This window comes from Leuciscus leuciscus (genome assembly GCF_965113295.1).
Source record: "Leuciscus leuciscus genome assembly, contig: SUPER_11_unloc_1, whole genome shotgun sequence".
Taxonomy (NCBI): Eukaryota; Metazoa; Chordata; class Actinopteri; order Cypriniformes; family Leuciscidae; genus Leuciscus; species Leuciscus leuciscus.
This window is the reverse complement of record NW_028118546.1, coordinates 1,260,019-1,275,466: the sequence shown is the minus strand read 5'-3', so window position 1 is coordinate 1,275,466 and position 15,448 is coordinate 1,260,019. Positions and strand designations below refer to the sequence as shown.

Below are 15,448 nucleotides of genomic sequence, written 5' to 3'. Positions count from 1 at the left end.
ATCTTTACACTTAAGAAACGTCACCATAAAAAGACATTTAGGCAATTTTAGGCAAGTGAAGTAATTAAGCATTTACTTTTTATTTTAAGTGCAAATAGATTTTTTTTAGAAATTAGACATTTTGACTAGACATAAGTATTTGGTAAGATTTAGATTTTTTTGCAGTGAACCTATGAATGTAACATGATTTACTGTGTTAAAATACTCAACAGCATTTTCTGCTTTATTGTCAGGAAATAAAGATGATACCCTTGTAGTGGAGTTAGAGGATTTAGATAAGAGTAGACCTAAGAAAGAAGGTCATGACGTGGACATGGGGCAACAGATAGAAGAGGAAACAGCCAGTAAAGCCTCCAGAGCTGAATCAGATCCTGATTTAGTGAAATCGATGACACTGTCTTGTCTAGGCACAGAGGCGCGGCCGGTAGTGCGAGGCGCAGAGGCGACAGGGCGAGGACTCCGGGTACGTCCTCCGGATTCTGGCGAGACTGACAGGTCCTCTTCCTCCTACGTCGGCGAAGGGGCATTGTAGGAAGCGGTGACTTGACTGGCTCTGGATCAGCCGCGCAGGCGACTGGCTCTGGATCAGCCGCGCAGGCGACTGGCTCTGGACCGCCCCTTCGCCGACGTAGGAGGAAGAGGACCTGTCAGTCTCGCCAGAATCCGGAGGACGTACCCGGAGTCCTCGCCCTGTCGCCTCTGCGCCTCGCACTACCGGCCGCGCCTCTGTGCCTAGACAAGTGCCTAGACTCTGTGCCTAGCCACTCTGGATCAGCCGCACAGGCGTCTGGCTCTGGATCAGCTGCGCAGGCGTCTGGCTCTGGATCAGCCGCGCAGGCGTCAGGCTCTGGATCAGCCGCGCAGGCGACTGGCTCAGGATCAGCCGCGCAGGCGACTGGCTCCGGATCAGCAGCGCAGGCGTCTGGCCTGGCTCTGGATCAGCCGCGCAGGCGTCTGGCTCTGGATCAGCCGCGCAGGCGTCTGGCTCTGGATCAGCCGCCCAGGCGTCTGGCTCTGGATCAGCCGTGCAGGCGTCAGGCTCTGGATCAGCCGCGCAGGCGTCTGGCTCTGGTTCAGCCGCCCAGGCGTCTGGCTCTGGATCAGCCGCGCAGGCGTCAGGCTCTGGATCAGCCGCGCAGGCGTCTGGCTCTGGTTCAGCCGCCCAGGCGTCTGGCTCTGGATCAGCCGCGCAGGCGACTGGCTCTGGATCAGCCGCGCAGGCGTCTGGCCTGGCTCTGGATCAGCCGCACAGGCGTCTGGCTCTGGATCAGCCGCGCAGGCGTCTGGCTCTGGTTCAGCCGCCCAGGCGTCTGGCTCTGGATCAGCCGCCCAGGCGTCTGGCTCTGGATCAGCCGCCCAGGCGTCTGGCTCTGGATCAGCCGCCCAGGCGTCTGGCTCTGGATCAGCCGCTCAGGCGTCTGGCTCTGGATCAGCCGCGCAGGCGTCAGGCTCTGGATCAGCCGCCCAGGCGTCTGGCTCTGGATCAGCCGCCCAGGCGTCAGGCTCTGGATCAGCCGCGCAGGCGTCAGGCTCTGGATCAGCCGCGCAGGCGTCAGGCTCTGGATCAGCCGCGCAGGCGTCAGGCTCTGGATCAGCCGCGCAGGCGACTGGCTCTGGATCAGTTGAGAGGAGGGATAGTAGACAAGGAATTTTTCCACATTCTCCTCCAAAGACAACTTCCCTTACTCTGTTTAGTTTTTTAGGTTGGGGCGTTTTTTAGTTAACAAAGACTCAAAGAAAACACATGGCTAAAATACACTGGGGAAACAGATCCGGCAGATAAGACACAGCTGGGGCAAAATTAACGAGCTAATAAATGGGGTGATTAACAGGGCACAGGTGAGACAGATTAACTAATGGAACAGACAAGGGAAAACTAAATCAGAACTAAACTCAAACAGAGACGTGACAGCACCTGAGTGGAACTTCGATTAAGGGTGGAAAAGGAAAACAGTGGTTAAGGGTATACATTAAGAAACAACTTGGTTAAGGTTGGCAATTTACACATCTTGGTTATATTTAGGAAAGTAAAACAACTTTTGTTATGTTATGTTTGTATTTATATGTAAGAGAAAAATGCCTAAGTCATGGCATTTTCTGCCTAAGTCACTTTTATTTGTTAGGCAATTGATGATGGGTCTTTTTCTTTTTGCATACTTGTTCACACATCTGGTTGAATGTACTGTTATAATATCAATAAAAAATAACAATGTGATTTCTAAAAATTTAGTTTTTTCTTGTTTTCCAAAAACATTGAAATATGACTTAGGCAATTATGCTATGAGGCTAACGATATACAAAAACACACCTTGCATTCTGTGCTGCCGTTCTTCATCTGAGTCACTCATTATCCTGAAGAAGACGATTAACACATCAAGTGATGTTCATTTTTAATCCTCTAAAGAGTTTGAGTTTACATTACAGCAACATTACCTTGACAGACGCTGTAAATACAGCTGAACCCAGTCTCTGAAATGCTTGTGTGATGAGAGGTCTGAAAGAGCCCACAAAGACTGTCAAGAGAGACACAGTCACAGTTAATGGACTGAAATCATGATTATGGATATTGCGGCTGCTGTGGGAGTGAATGGAGAGGAAACGTACCGGAGCAAAGGATCCCTTCTGAAGCCGGGACAGGGTCACTTCACTCAGCTGTCTGAAAGTCATAGTGAAGTCTGCTCCAGTGTCCTCCATTAGCTCAACACATCACACATCATACAACATTATATGGGTCATTCTCAGGAAATGCTGCCATTTGTGTGATCTACTACTGATTTAAATCCATACTGGACTTAACTATTTCTGACAGTTTGGCTGTTAAATATATAATAAAAAAAATTAATTAATGAATTAATTATAGTACAATCAGAGAAAAAAAACTATCCAGTTAATATTTACCTTTAGAAGAAATGCAATCACATATGAATCCTTTTCTTCATTTCCCAGAAAGCCCAACTTTGCTTTGAACATCTCATGAAATCTACAACAGAAACAGTAAAGTGAGATCAGGAACGACTCAGAGAGGAATACAGTGATCTATATTGTCTAATGACAGGCTCACCTTTGATGGTAGATTTGTGGATACTCTCTCAATATTTGCTGAGATCTGAAGTAAATGAATTGACACGAATCACCCTTATTTATTCCAGACCAATACCAACAGAAAATAAAAGGATCTCTTACTGTGAAAGCTGATCTGAGGTCAGCAGTGGTTTCAGAGCTTCTAGAAGTTTCTGTAGATTGAACAGGCCAACATTAGCCTGAGCTCCTATACTGTACCGGCCCTCGTCATCAGACGTGTTGGGGACAAAATCTATACAGAGGAAACAATGCTGTAGCAATAACACACATTTAACAATACAAATATTATATGTTATTATTATGGCTGTCTGTTTCACTTTAACTTATTAGAATATAATGAAGTAAAATAAAACAAGTAATGGATTAAAAAAAGTATGCAATTAATCAAGCCCCTCAACCCATGTATATTATACTGTAAGTATATACAAAATTTATAGTAGATCTAAAGTAGCTTACTATTCATACAATTTTCCTCCACTTTTGCAGTATTGTATATGTGTGTGTGTGTGTGTGTGTGTGTGTGTGTGTGTGTGTGTGTGTGTGTGTGTGTGTGTGTGTGTGTGTGTGTGTGTGTGTGTAATGTCAAAATGACAAAAAGCTTAAAAACTAAACGTATAGGAAGATGATTGCTAATATTATGAAAGTTTAAGTTAGACAAAGAAACATACTTGGGTCATATGATTCCATAAATCCAAATGGGCCATAATCAAAAGTGATAGAAAGCAGACTGAAGTTATCTGTGTTACAGACTCCTGTGTGAAGATGCAGATCATGATGTTGTGCATGTTGCGTATTAAGCTCGATCTATAATGATAAATCAATGTGATAACTAAACAAGTAAAGCAGAGTGAACTAACCATGAGCAAAACCAACCGACATCCAGTGGGCGATTAAATGTGCCGTTTCATTCAGCACTCGAGAGAAAAACCCCTTCACACAACATGAAAACCATTCAAATATAGTGAGACTGATCAGACAATATAAAATAATCTTGTATTACAGCTAAACAGCAGAGAGACACAGATACTCACCACATACTTGTCAGGGTCATTTGTTGCTATAGATTTAAAATGCTCTTTAATTACAAAGTCCAACAATGTCCTGAAAATTAAAAATTAAAATAAATTAAAAAGCAAATAAGAGTGAGAAAAAAATATCACTCTTCCAAGTAAAAGTTAATATACCGTAGGACATCTAACTCTCCAGTTCTAGTTAATATCTCCAGTGAACCGATACGAAACCAGGACTTGGCCAGACGCAGAACAACCGCTCCTGATAGATACAGAGAACAATCACATAAAGCTGAGGAGGATAAAGAACTTAGTTACTCGATTTTTCCAAATCTGATCGTATTTTACCTCTTTCTTTTATGACACTGCCATTATAAAACGGATCCCTCCAAACAGGTTCCTCACTCACAACCAGACTGACAAACAATAAAGGCAAAAAAATGGAAAAAGTATAAATATAAATTACTCTTCTTGTGCATGTCCATTCATATATATTGTGCATATGTGTGTGTGTGTGTGTGTGTGTGTGTGTGTGTGTGTGTGTGTGTGTGTGTGTGTGTGTGTGTGTGTGTGTGTGTGTGTGTGTGTGTGTGTACCTGAGGGCTTCACTGCACAGCAACTCCCTCACAGAGGAGCGAATCACAGCCCGTCCATCACCAGACCTGCACACAAAACATCATGTACAGTAAACAGCATAACCATTACACTCCTGCCAGACAGAGAATCACACACTATGAGTCATAATGTAAGATCATTTACAACTAAATATATCTCAGAATTACTTAAAAAGCATATCAAAAATATTAAGCAGCAGAAACTGATATTCACCTTGAGTACGGTGTCTTTCCTGAGCCTTTCAACTGGACTTCCCATCTTTCACCCTTTCTGGATAAAAGAGAGATTGTATACCGCTCTAACGGTTAACACTTGTCAGTTCTAAACTGAGAGATGTCATTGTTCAGACGCATGTTTAAGCATTAAGTGAGAATTAGATTTAAAAAATGCCAGAATCATCTATTTGCTGAAAAACCAGTAAGTATAGATCACACTTTCCATTCTTTAATCTAAACAACATTATGGGAAAGTTGACATGCATTACAACAGAAAAGTCACATCTGACAATAACAACTGATGATTTGTGTTGAACGCTGATGGAAAAGGATGATTTTACCTGTTTGTGTATTCACCCAACAAATGTGCTCTTCCATCCCCCAGCTGTCCGGCCCAATAACCAAACTATAATAATAATAACACATGGTTGACATGTTTGCTCTGGTTGTCTTACGCCATCGCTGTCGGGTTTGAAGTGACGGTCAGTTTTACCTGATGGCCCCCGTATCTGTGTGCCAGTGGAACAGAGCCAGGAAACAGTTTCCCACCACTGACACAACGGACAAACTCTTCATTCTGAATCACAGACTCATTCAGATCCAAAATATTCCTCAACACATCCTGAAATACACAAAAGAGCCTGAATATATGCAGAAACAACATTTACACAAAAGTACTGTGGTGGTACCATGGTCCAGTTTGGTTTTAAAGCAGTTTTCTCAGACTGTGATCCTCAGACCACTGGTGGTTCTGTAAAGAGTCCAAGTGGCCCACGAGTTCATTAGCTGATTAAAAGCTTTATGACTGAATCAATTTATAAAAGTATAACTGACAAAAAAAAACAAAAAAAAAAGGAATTAACTGAATGAATTAACTCAATACAATAAATGAACTGTTTGTGACTAAATACATTTATGATAAAGTGTTTCTATTGGTATGTAAGTGTTTGGTCCAATTTTGAAGCTAGCATTATATAGAGTATAATAGCTAAAAAATAATTTGCCCACAACCTAAAGTAGACATTTATTTGAGGAGTTGGGTGGTTCAAATTTATTTATTTTTTTAAGTGATCTGCTTCACCCTTGTAAAAAATAAGTGTTAAAAATAAAAATGGAAAACTATGTTTCTTTTAAAAAAGTTATTGCAGATAATACAAAATTAATGAAATAAAAAGCCACTTAACGAGTATACTTTCATGACCGTTTCTTACAAACTATAATAAATGTTCATTTAATTTCAGTTAACATGATGCAATTAAGTGTCCGAAACATTATATTCAGTTTGCACCAAAGTATATTCTTTTAAAGTAGCCTATATTATTTTCATAATTTCTCTTTTTAAAAGTATGATGAAGTGTACTTCTTTGTAACAACAGCTTGAATAAGTTCAAAATTATGCTGATGACGACAATGTTATTGGTGGTGATGATGATGATTAATTTATTACTATTTTAAAATGTGGACAAGAAAAATGACAAAGAATGGGTGGGTGTGACCAAACTTTTGACTGGTGGTTAGATGGCACTAGCTCCATTGTATTTTTCTGTTTCATAAATTACATATACACAGTTACTGCAACAATATCCCCAGGTTTGACTGCAGTGAAGCACAAGTTCTCTGTAAATGATGATGAGTGGATGGGTTTATTGACCTGTGACACAGCAGCCAGTGTCAGGGGCTCTTTCAGAGGAGAGGGCTGAGACTCTGAAAACACACTTCTCTTCACAGTACGAATAACATTACCATCAACCTCATCAAGAGGGAGAGCATCTGTAAAACACACAGAAGTGATTAAAACATATCAACGTGTACAATAGCATGTTGGCACTCATATCTGTATCTTACCTAGTAGTTTATGTGATAATGCCAGTAGTATTTCTCCACAGTGTTTCACATCGCTATAAAAGTGACTCTTATCGAACTCTCTTTCATTACAACTTTCATTCTCACAGAATTCTTGTTCGTCCCTAAATGTAGCGATGGCGACGGCCGATAAAAATAAAAATAATGTGAAACCATGTTTTGTCATTACATCAAACATCACGTAACTAGAGGAAAACATCAGAACTGTCACACAAACAATCCTTCAATGTTCCACCAGAGGGCGCTCATCGGCTCAAAAACACGAATGCTCCATTTATGCAATATTCGGGACTTTTTTGTCTTTTTGGAAATGTATGCGAGTTATAAAGTATAACCGATTAAATCTATTAGTTGTATGGGTTCAGAAGCTGTCGTACAAATGGAAACTCTCGGAACTTTCTCACTATAATGATTAAATAAGCGTCTCTAGCCAATGATCAGAGACGACTGTGATTGGTCAACCTCAAATCTGTATTGTAAAAAGTAACAGGTGCCATGTGAGCAGCCGTTTTAAAAAATACTGAATACTTAAAATTATAAATATTACTGGAGAAGATTGAAATCTCTATGATTGAAATGAATGTAATGAAAATGTAATTTTTTTAATGTAAAAATGTAAACATGTTTAAGCCCACCCACACCCCTTAATTAAATAACCTATTTAACTCACTTTTATATTTATATAACTATTTATATTTATCGAAATATAATAATAATAATAATATCTGTTATTATTACAATTATTATTAATAACATGAACAAAATACATGAATTAGATTAAATTGTCATTGTTAACATTTATTCATTTTATTTATTTACTATTTATAATATTTAAATAATAATAATAATAATAACAATTTATATATATATATAGTTATTTTTGGAGACTTATTAGAACTACCGTACTTGACCAATTGGAGACAAGTTATGGGCCACTATGGAACGTCCATTTTATATCAATTTTATGTTAACTGCCAATCTTTCCCCTATTAATTGTATTCCTAAAAGGGCAATCTTCTCCAGTAGCACATCACGTGACAGTATCTTATGGTATATTTTGGTTTCAGAGGGCGGACTCGGAGCACAGAAATATTCATGAGTTTCCAGGGCATGCATGTGGAACTGATCATTTTAGTTCATGTTTTTTTTTTTTTTTTTTTTTTTTTGCAGAGAGGGTAACATACAGAAAATAACACAAAAATAAATAAATACATAAAATAAAATAAAATAAAAACAGAAAAAGGATATCTCACATTCAATTTGAACGAATAAAGATATTACAAAATATCAGGGGTATTAAAGAGTGTATCATAGCATTTTAAATATTTCACAGACTTTTTGTTTTTTAACAGTCTTATAGAAGAAATATAAAAATCAAAGTCAGAGCAAAACAAATTTAACATAGGAGATGAATTAAGAAATTTTTGTTTATGTATGTGAAAGGAAATTTCCCTCTAGGAGATATTTTGTTTTGTTTTTGGAAAATATTACAAATATGCTTGTTATTGCATTTTTTCTCAGTTAACTCAACACCTTCTAAAATTAAATTTGGGTTTGTCACAGATAAGGAATTGTAACAAATATGACATTTGATAAGTTGACGAAGTGTTACAGGAATAGCTTTATTAACTAAATGAAATTCCCTAAACGGTACGGGAAAATTGTAAGTTGACATGAATTGTTCGTAAGTTAAGAGATTCCCAGAGCTGTCAAACAGTTTTATAAGATGATTAATGCCTCTGTTGAACCAATTTGTTAAAAACAAAGATTTATTTGAAACAGTTATATTTCCATTATTCCAAATGAAAGAGGTGTGAGGAGAGAAATTGTGACAGTAGCAAATTTTCCAAGCGAGAAGAGCTTGCTTTTAGTTCATGCTGCTTGAGTTTCAGCAGGTGTAATGATGTAATGGATTATTTCAAAAAAGGTAAATATGACAGTTTCAGTTTATAATGTTTTAATTCGTTTGCATGTTTTGTGGTCCCTGACTTAATGCAGGCATTTACTTCGTGTAATGTTAGGATAAAGCACAGAAAACTTCAACTAGTCGTATACATTAATTTCATTTCGTTGTGCTTTTCCTTTGTACCTTACCATGCTTTATAACCAGCAGGTCTGGCGCAGAGAATGTCTAATAAGGGGAGAAGTTCCACTCTCAGTAAACTTCCGGCTTCTGAACTGGTTGCAGTTCCACTCTGGTTCCATATGAGGGCGCTCACAGGACGAGTGCAGAATGAATGGAGGTCTATGGAGCTATAGCCATCAAAATCCACTTTTCTTAGGATATAATTTTTTGTCTAGTAATTTGAATGTTGTATTCGAAAGGAGATGCAAAGAAATTACACATTGCTGGGTGTTAGATTTTTTAGAGTCACTTATTTGCTTTAAAAAGTATTTTAAAATGTCAATGACATCATACACATCGTACAACCAGAGATACTGCTTTACGGCAATCCTTCAGTCACTTTGGTGCTTTCGCACTTTCTTTTCTCTCGAGGCATCGACAACACAGCTGTCACAGGTAAACACACAACACAGCTGTCACAGGTAAACACACAACACAGCTGTCACAGGTAAACACACAACACAGCTGACACAGGTAAACACACAACACAGCTGACACAGGTAAACACACAACACAGCTGTCACAGGTAAACACACAACACAGCTGTCACAGGTAAACACACAACACAGCTGTCACAGGTAAACACACAACACAGCTGTCACAGGTAAACACACAACACAGCTGACACAGGTAAACACACAACACAGCTGACACAGGTAAACACACAACACAGCTGACACAGGTAAACACACAACACAGCTGTCACAGGTAAACACACAACACAGCTGTCACAGGTAAACACACAACACAGCTGACACAGGTAAACACACAACACAGCTGACACAGGTGAACACACAACACAGCTGACACAGGTAAACACACAACACAGCTGACACAGGTAAACACACAACACAGCTGACACAGGTAAACACACAACACAGCTGTCACAGGTGAACACACAACACAGCTGTCACAGGTGAACACACAACACAGCTGACACAGGTAAACACACAACACAGCTGTCACAGGTAAACACACAACACAGCTGTCACAGGTAAACACACAACACAGCTGACACAGGTAAACACACAACACAGCTGTCACAGGTAAACACACAACACAGCTGTCACAGGTAAACACACAACACAGCTGACACAGGTAAACACACAACACAGCTGACACAGGTAAACACACAACACAGCTGACACAGGTAAACACACAACACAGCTGTCACAGGTTAATACACGTGCTAGAAGAGTTTTTGTTGTGTTTGATTCTGGTCCCGCTTCGGATGCCACGATGCCATCAAGCAGTATCTCTGGTCGTAATCAGTCCTTCACTGACCAATCAGCGTTCATTAGCAGAATGCTAGCGTGTTATGGGCAACAACAACTCAACCTGTAAGAAATCGAAAGGACATAAGTACTCGTTCATTCAACTTTCGACCTATAACCCATGTTGAACTTGCAAAACAATCAAATCTGAGATTTCTCAACAGCAATCGGGTGAAAGAGACAAATTTAGGCATCTAGCTCCATAGACTCCCATTCATTTTGCACTCATGGGCGATCGCCCCCAGTGGAACTCTGGTGGAACTACAACCAAAATTCGGTACAATAGGACTTAATAGGGAGCGGCCAGGCTGGCAGGTTCTCCGTAGACGGGCTCTGTCTGGCGCAAAATGTGGCAGCGGCACTTCCGGTGGCATCTCCAGCTGCCAGGGATTTTCTCAGGCAGCTGCGCTGTTTGCACCTGCCGCTGACGAGTTATGATTCACTATAAAAAGTATATTTTTACTACAAAAAGTGCATTTGAAAAACAAAACAAACGTTCAATAAACATTCAATTCAATTAAATCGTCCAATTACGTCTCCATATCAACTGCATACAACTAAAACAAACCATTACAGCTCACCAAAAAACCAACAAAACGTGTGGAACCAATGTTTTCTGAAATCACGCCTTATGTAAATTTGGATAGTGGCTCTTAAAGGGGAAATGCACAATAAATAATAAAGTGGCATAGCTATATATAGCCTAGACATTTTTTTCCAAGCGCCACCTACTGACAGAAAGTGAATTTGCGTTTTCATTCAGTCCGTCTGCTGTTTTTGTTTTGTGCAGGTGTCTTCTAGCATAATTTCACAAAACAAAAGTCAGACCATTTTGTTTTTGCTTTAAATCTTGAAATTATACAATCTAATTTAAATTAAAAAAAATTATTATCATGCTACATGTGTGTAGCCTCTTTGTTTGCATCATGATTACATTTCAAATGGCTGGAGACAGATGTTATAGAGCAAATAAACAACAAATACATTTGCTTAAAGGAAAAAAGGTCAGCTATTGGAATTGGCCAATTTGCTTGAAAAAAATTGGAATCCGCAATAGAAAATCATAATCGGGCCACCCTAATAAAAAATATTAAATAAAACATTATTAACAGTCTTTTCACAGTTTTATTTTTCTAGTTTTATTAATTTGTAGTTTGTATGGTTAATATTAATGTAGGTTTATTGTCAGGCTCTGGTTGAGCTCAGCTTGGGAGCTCAAGTTGAGATTTCTTACCTCAAGGCGACTCTCAGGCCCGACGGACTGGCCAAATCCAGCTATTGAGCTGTGGAGGTACACAACATCATGCATCATGTTACCTTATTATTCCCTAATTGATCTGTCTTCATCTTCCTACTCTTGTAAGTGTACCAAGTGGATGTACGTTTCTGAACTTTTTGTACTGTACATTCATTGGTACATTTCAAATATTGGTCACACTTTAGAATAAGGCCCTATTAGTTAATGTCAATGCATACATATGAATCTTTGTTACAGAAAATAAAATACAACAGTTCCACAACGAGGCAAGGCAGAGAATGATCCATCTGTTGTATTCTTCATTTCACAGGAAACGAAGGACACTTTTGGAGGCTGCATGTGAAGGAGGCTTAGAATTGGATCAGCCTTCGTCGTGCCACGGTGACTCAGTCGGATGCAGCCTCTGAATTGGGAAGCAGCAATGGATCCTTCACGAATTACACTTTTAAATGCAAGTACTGGGTTTCAGCTTACTCAAATATCTAATGATATGAATATTAAAGTCCGGCCTTCGAAGGATGCAGCCTTTGAATTGGGACGCAGCCCCAGAGTCGGGGTCGACTCCAGCACAGGAATCTACTCTCATACTGACTCTGTTTCTGTGTCCGAAATCTATCACTTGTTTACTGATTCTCTAATCCCTATATAGTGCATGGCAGTTGAGTGCCTATGAAAGTTAGATAAGCAAGGAGTGAAAGAAATGAAGCGAGGAATGCGGACACTGACGTATTACACCTCGTCAAAGTGCTGTCGCAGAAACTTTGCCACATACATTTATCCTACATGTAGCTTACTTTAAAAATAGATAAAAGTCATATTGGCTTTAGTTTGTAATTATACATTCCTCCGTGCCAGCTTTAGTTTAACTGATGTTATATTAATGAATGAGGGAGTGTATGTGGTTTTAACTGTAGTCGGAGTCTACTCCAAAAAACCTGTATTGAACAGCACTAGTACATGTCCGGGAAACTCATGAATATTAATATGAGCTCTGCCCACTGAAACAGAACATTTCAGAAATAAAAATCTCATAACACCAGTCGACGTTATTTTCCATGTCGGTTCACAGTTTAAAGCTGCAGTCCGTAACTTTTTGGGGTTAAAAATTATCCAAACTAATTTTTTGAGCAAGTACATAACCAGCCAGTGTTCAAAACCGCTTGCCTTAGCTCGATTCAAAACGGTAAGCTTGTAATAATGTTTTTAATCCCAGTGGCACTGGTGGATTTCTGCGGGAAATTCAAGCACGTCTTTGCGTCATTACGTCACATCTGTACACATGAAGAAGAGTCTCGGCTAGTAGGCTATATTGTGTGAGGATGTTGGAGGTGGAGATTTATAGCCTTTTCTCACAGCACTTGATATAATTAAACTTATCAGTTTGACGGCGGATCCAGAAAGGTTCAAACGACAACTGGAGATTCACCCGCTGTAAAATGGACTTCGGACTTTGGAGTGGCTACAGAAAAAAAGAGACTGCACCCGGCCCATGCGAAAACAAGGATAAATATCGGAAGGGCATTAAATGTAGTCACGCAATGCTGATGTTGTTAACATTAACAATTTGAGAACAAGGTATAATTTGCACGGTTTGACGTGATATGATAAGCGATCGTTAGATTTTATCAGCGCGATTTACTGCAATGCTTTTTTCCCCTTAGTTGGTCAGAACAAAACTGGATGTTACTTACTTGTTCAGATTACATTTTCCGAAACTGAAATTTCTTATGTTGGTCATACTTCCAAAAAGTAGTATCTGTGATTGCGAATGACAGTATATTCTCCTCAAAACATTGGATTCATCAGCGCTGTGCCGTGCCGAGGCAAAACCCACGTAAAGTTGATCATTCTGCGAATAACTGCAATTGCAGATTTCGAACAGAGATGGCGAACAAGAGGAAAAACTATGGACTGCAGCTTTAACTGTAATGTTAATATTTAAATAGGTGTTTCTGTCAGTTCACAGTTACGATAACTTTAGCAAGTGTGTTTCTGTATGTTCACAGTTTAGCTATAACGTTAGCATTTCGTTAGTGTTTCTGGCTCTCTGACATTAGAGAATGTGCTAAATAGTTCTTATAAAGGTCATAAAGCTCTTATTAATTTCCTGAATATAACAGTTACATGATTATACAAAATAATAAAATATAGGTAATTTATTTTATTTTTTTACATTTTCCCTTGATATTAACGCCTCACACTCCATTCCAGTAGGTGTCAGGATATGCACCATTAGCTGGTTTACCAACAAAGAAGTGTTTCAGGCGGTTAAAGGGATGGTTCGGAGTAAAATCAACCTAGGGTCCTTTACACCATGACCTCGAGCCAAACACCCCCCAGAAGCTTTTTTTCCCTTGGTTGAATATTATTAAAGTTAGAGCTTATTTAGAGAAATCAGCCGGATGGCGTAGTGCAAGCGCTAATGGATCCTATGATGTATCTCGTAAATTACCCCACTAATAATGCTCAGAATTGTACCAAACTTATACAGTAGTTATAAACTTATACAGCATACACTCCAAATAAAAATAAATATGTGAACTAATGATTTTAAGTAAAGACTACTAATGTAAACTTGATTTGTCTACTGCATCCACTTAATGTGTTATGCTTGATCTCTTTAGTTTCACCTTGTGTAAAAACTTAAATGGTTTAAGGCATCCTTATGCATTGCTTTCTGCCAGGACTTTTACGTGCTTTTCCCAAACCACTGAAGTGACGTCGACGTCCGGGTTAGCAGTAGCATGACCCCTTCTCGGGGGGTGTTTGGCTCGAGGTCATGGTGCAAAGGACCCTAGGTTGATTTTACTCCGAACCATCCCTTTAACAGTAGCATGTTGCTTTTAGTGAATGCTAGTTTGTCACTGATATGTTTTTTGTAAAAATTCATAATTTTGTTTCTTATGTTTATTTGTTCCATTTATAGTAATAATCTAACAAACTTTTAAGTAAATTAACAGCAAATGTTCATTTTTAGGTGAACTATCCCTTTTTCCATTTATAATGGAACCTGATAAGTTTCTGTCTCTCCATTGAGAAAGTCAATTTAACCAAAACTTTAAAGATCCAAAACGGTCTTAAAGGCGTCGTAAAATGAATCGAGCTGTTTAATCCCAATCACTTTATATGATGAACAGATTTACTTCTATATCTAAAGAAAAAAAACGACACACATTCATAGAGCACATCACGTATGGTAAACACAGAAAACATGTGTGAGGAATGAGAACCAATGGGGTTTGTTCTGGTGTGTGATGCATGAACAAGCTTCTGTGTTTACCATGAATGATGTGCTTTAACCTGTTAACTGTTAACGAAAATGCACATTTTGAACTTAAATGGTTGTGATTAAAGAATGCTTTGGAGTATAGACGTACAATTGGTCTTGTTTTAAAGAAGACATTTGGCAGATTTTTGTAGAAGTTAAATAAATTAAGAAAATGAAACAGAAAAAAAGTTATAGAAGTTTGAGTTTATGGAAATGTACAATGTAAAACATTTTATTATTCATATTTTATATAAAATATATATTTTTAAAACCTGGGCGACTCTAAAACTGCAAAAAAATGTCAAAAATCTGAACAAGTTGTTTTTCAAAATTTAGGTTGATATCTCAAAAAATGAGCTTTCAGTAAGATTTTGTTTGGGCGCAGTACCACATTTTTTTACTAGGTGACAACCAGACTCCATTTCTGCCCATATAAGGGCGCCGCCATTTCCATATGTGGTTTGAGTGATCTGAACCATTATTTCCACAATTTTAATACAATTTATGAAGTAGACATTCTATTCAGAAGTAATATGGGAAGTTTCTACCATTCTTTCATGATTTTTCATATTCATTGCTATTTCAAAATAAAGGTCTGAACACACCTTAGGAATATGAAAATATTCTTGTTGCAAATTGATAAATTACGGCTCCTCTGTAATTTATTTTGAAAATCAGTAACCAAATATGAAAACTAGAGATTGTAAACTTTCAAATGATATATAGTTTGTCAAGATTA

At 38.7% G+C, this 15,448-nt stretch overlaps 2 protein-coding genes and 3 long non-coding RNA genes across 7 annotated transcripts in view; 3 read left to right on the top strand and 2 right to left on the bottom strand.

The window, feature by feature from the left end:
- The window catches only part of LOC309510013 (uncharacterized protein), a gene marked incomplete at its 3' end in the record, with an annotated part of 1,894,646 nt that overhangs the window by 792,276 nt on the left and 1,086,922 nt on the right, over positions 1 to 15,448 (top strand). The gene's annotated exons all lie outside the window — the stretch shown is intronic.
- The window catches only part of LOC309510024 (uncharacterized protein), an 83,457-nt gene that overhangs the window by 13,171 nt on the left and 54,838 nt on the right, over positions 1 to 15,448 (top strand). The window lies entirely within an intron of this gene.
- On the bottom strand, positions 2,309 to 2,791 carry LOC309510056. Its single transcript, XR_014210176.1, has 3 exons — positions 2,605 to 2,791; positions 2,434 to 2,513; positions 2,309 to 2,352 (listed from the first exon to the last, which is right to left on the bottom strand). It is a non-coding gene; the product is annotated as an uncharacterized lncRNA (long non-coding RNA).
- LOC309510047 lies at positions 5,176 to 6,926 on the bottom strand. The gene is made up of 3 exons (XR_014210167.1): positions 6,767 to 6,926; positions 6,573 to 6,691; positions 5,176 to 5,543 (listed from the first exon to the last, which is right to left on the bottom strand). It is a non-coding gene; the product is annotated as an uncharacterized lncRNA (long non-coding RNA).
- Positions 8,544 to 11,884, top strand: LOC309510040. Of its 3 annotated transcripts, none has more exons than XR_014210157.1 (4): positions 8,544 to 8,711; positions 8,895 to 9,027; positions 11,361 to 11,474; positions 11,752 to 11,884. It is a non-coding gene; the product is annotated as an uncharacterized lncRNA (long non-coding RNA). The 3 variants fall into 3 exon arrangements; XR_014210158.1 differs by having other exon boundaries at positions 8,547 to 8,711; positions 8,898 to 9,027; XR_014210159.1 differs by lacking the exon at positions 8,544 to 8,711 and having other exon boundaries at positions 8,720 to 9,027.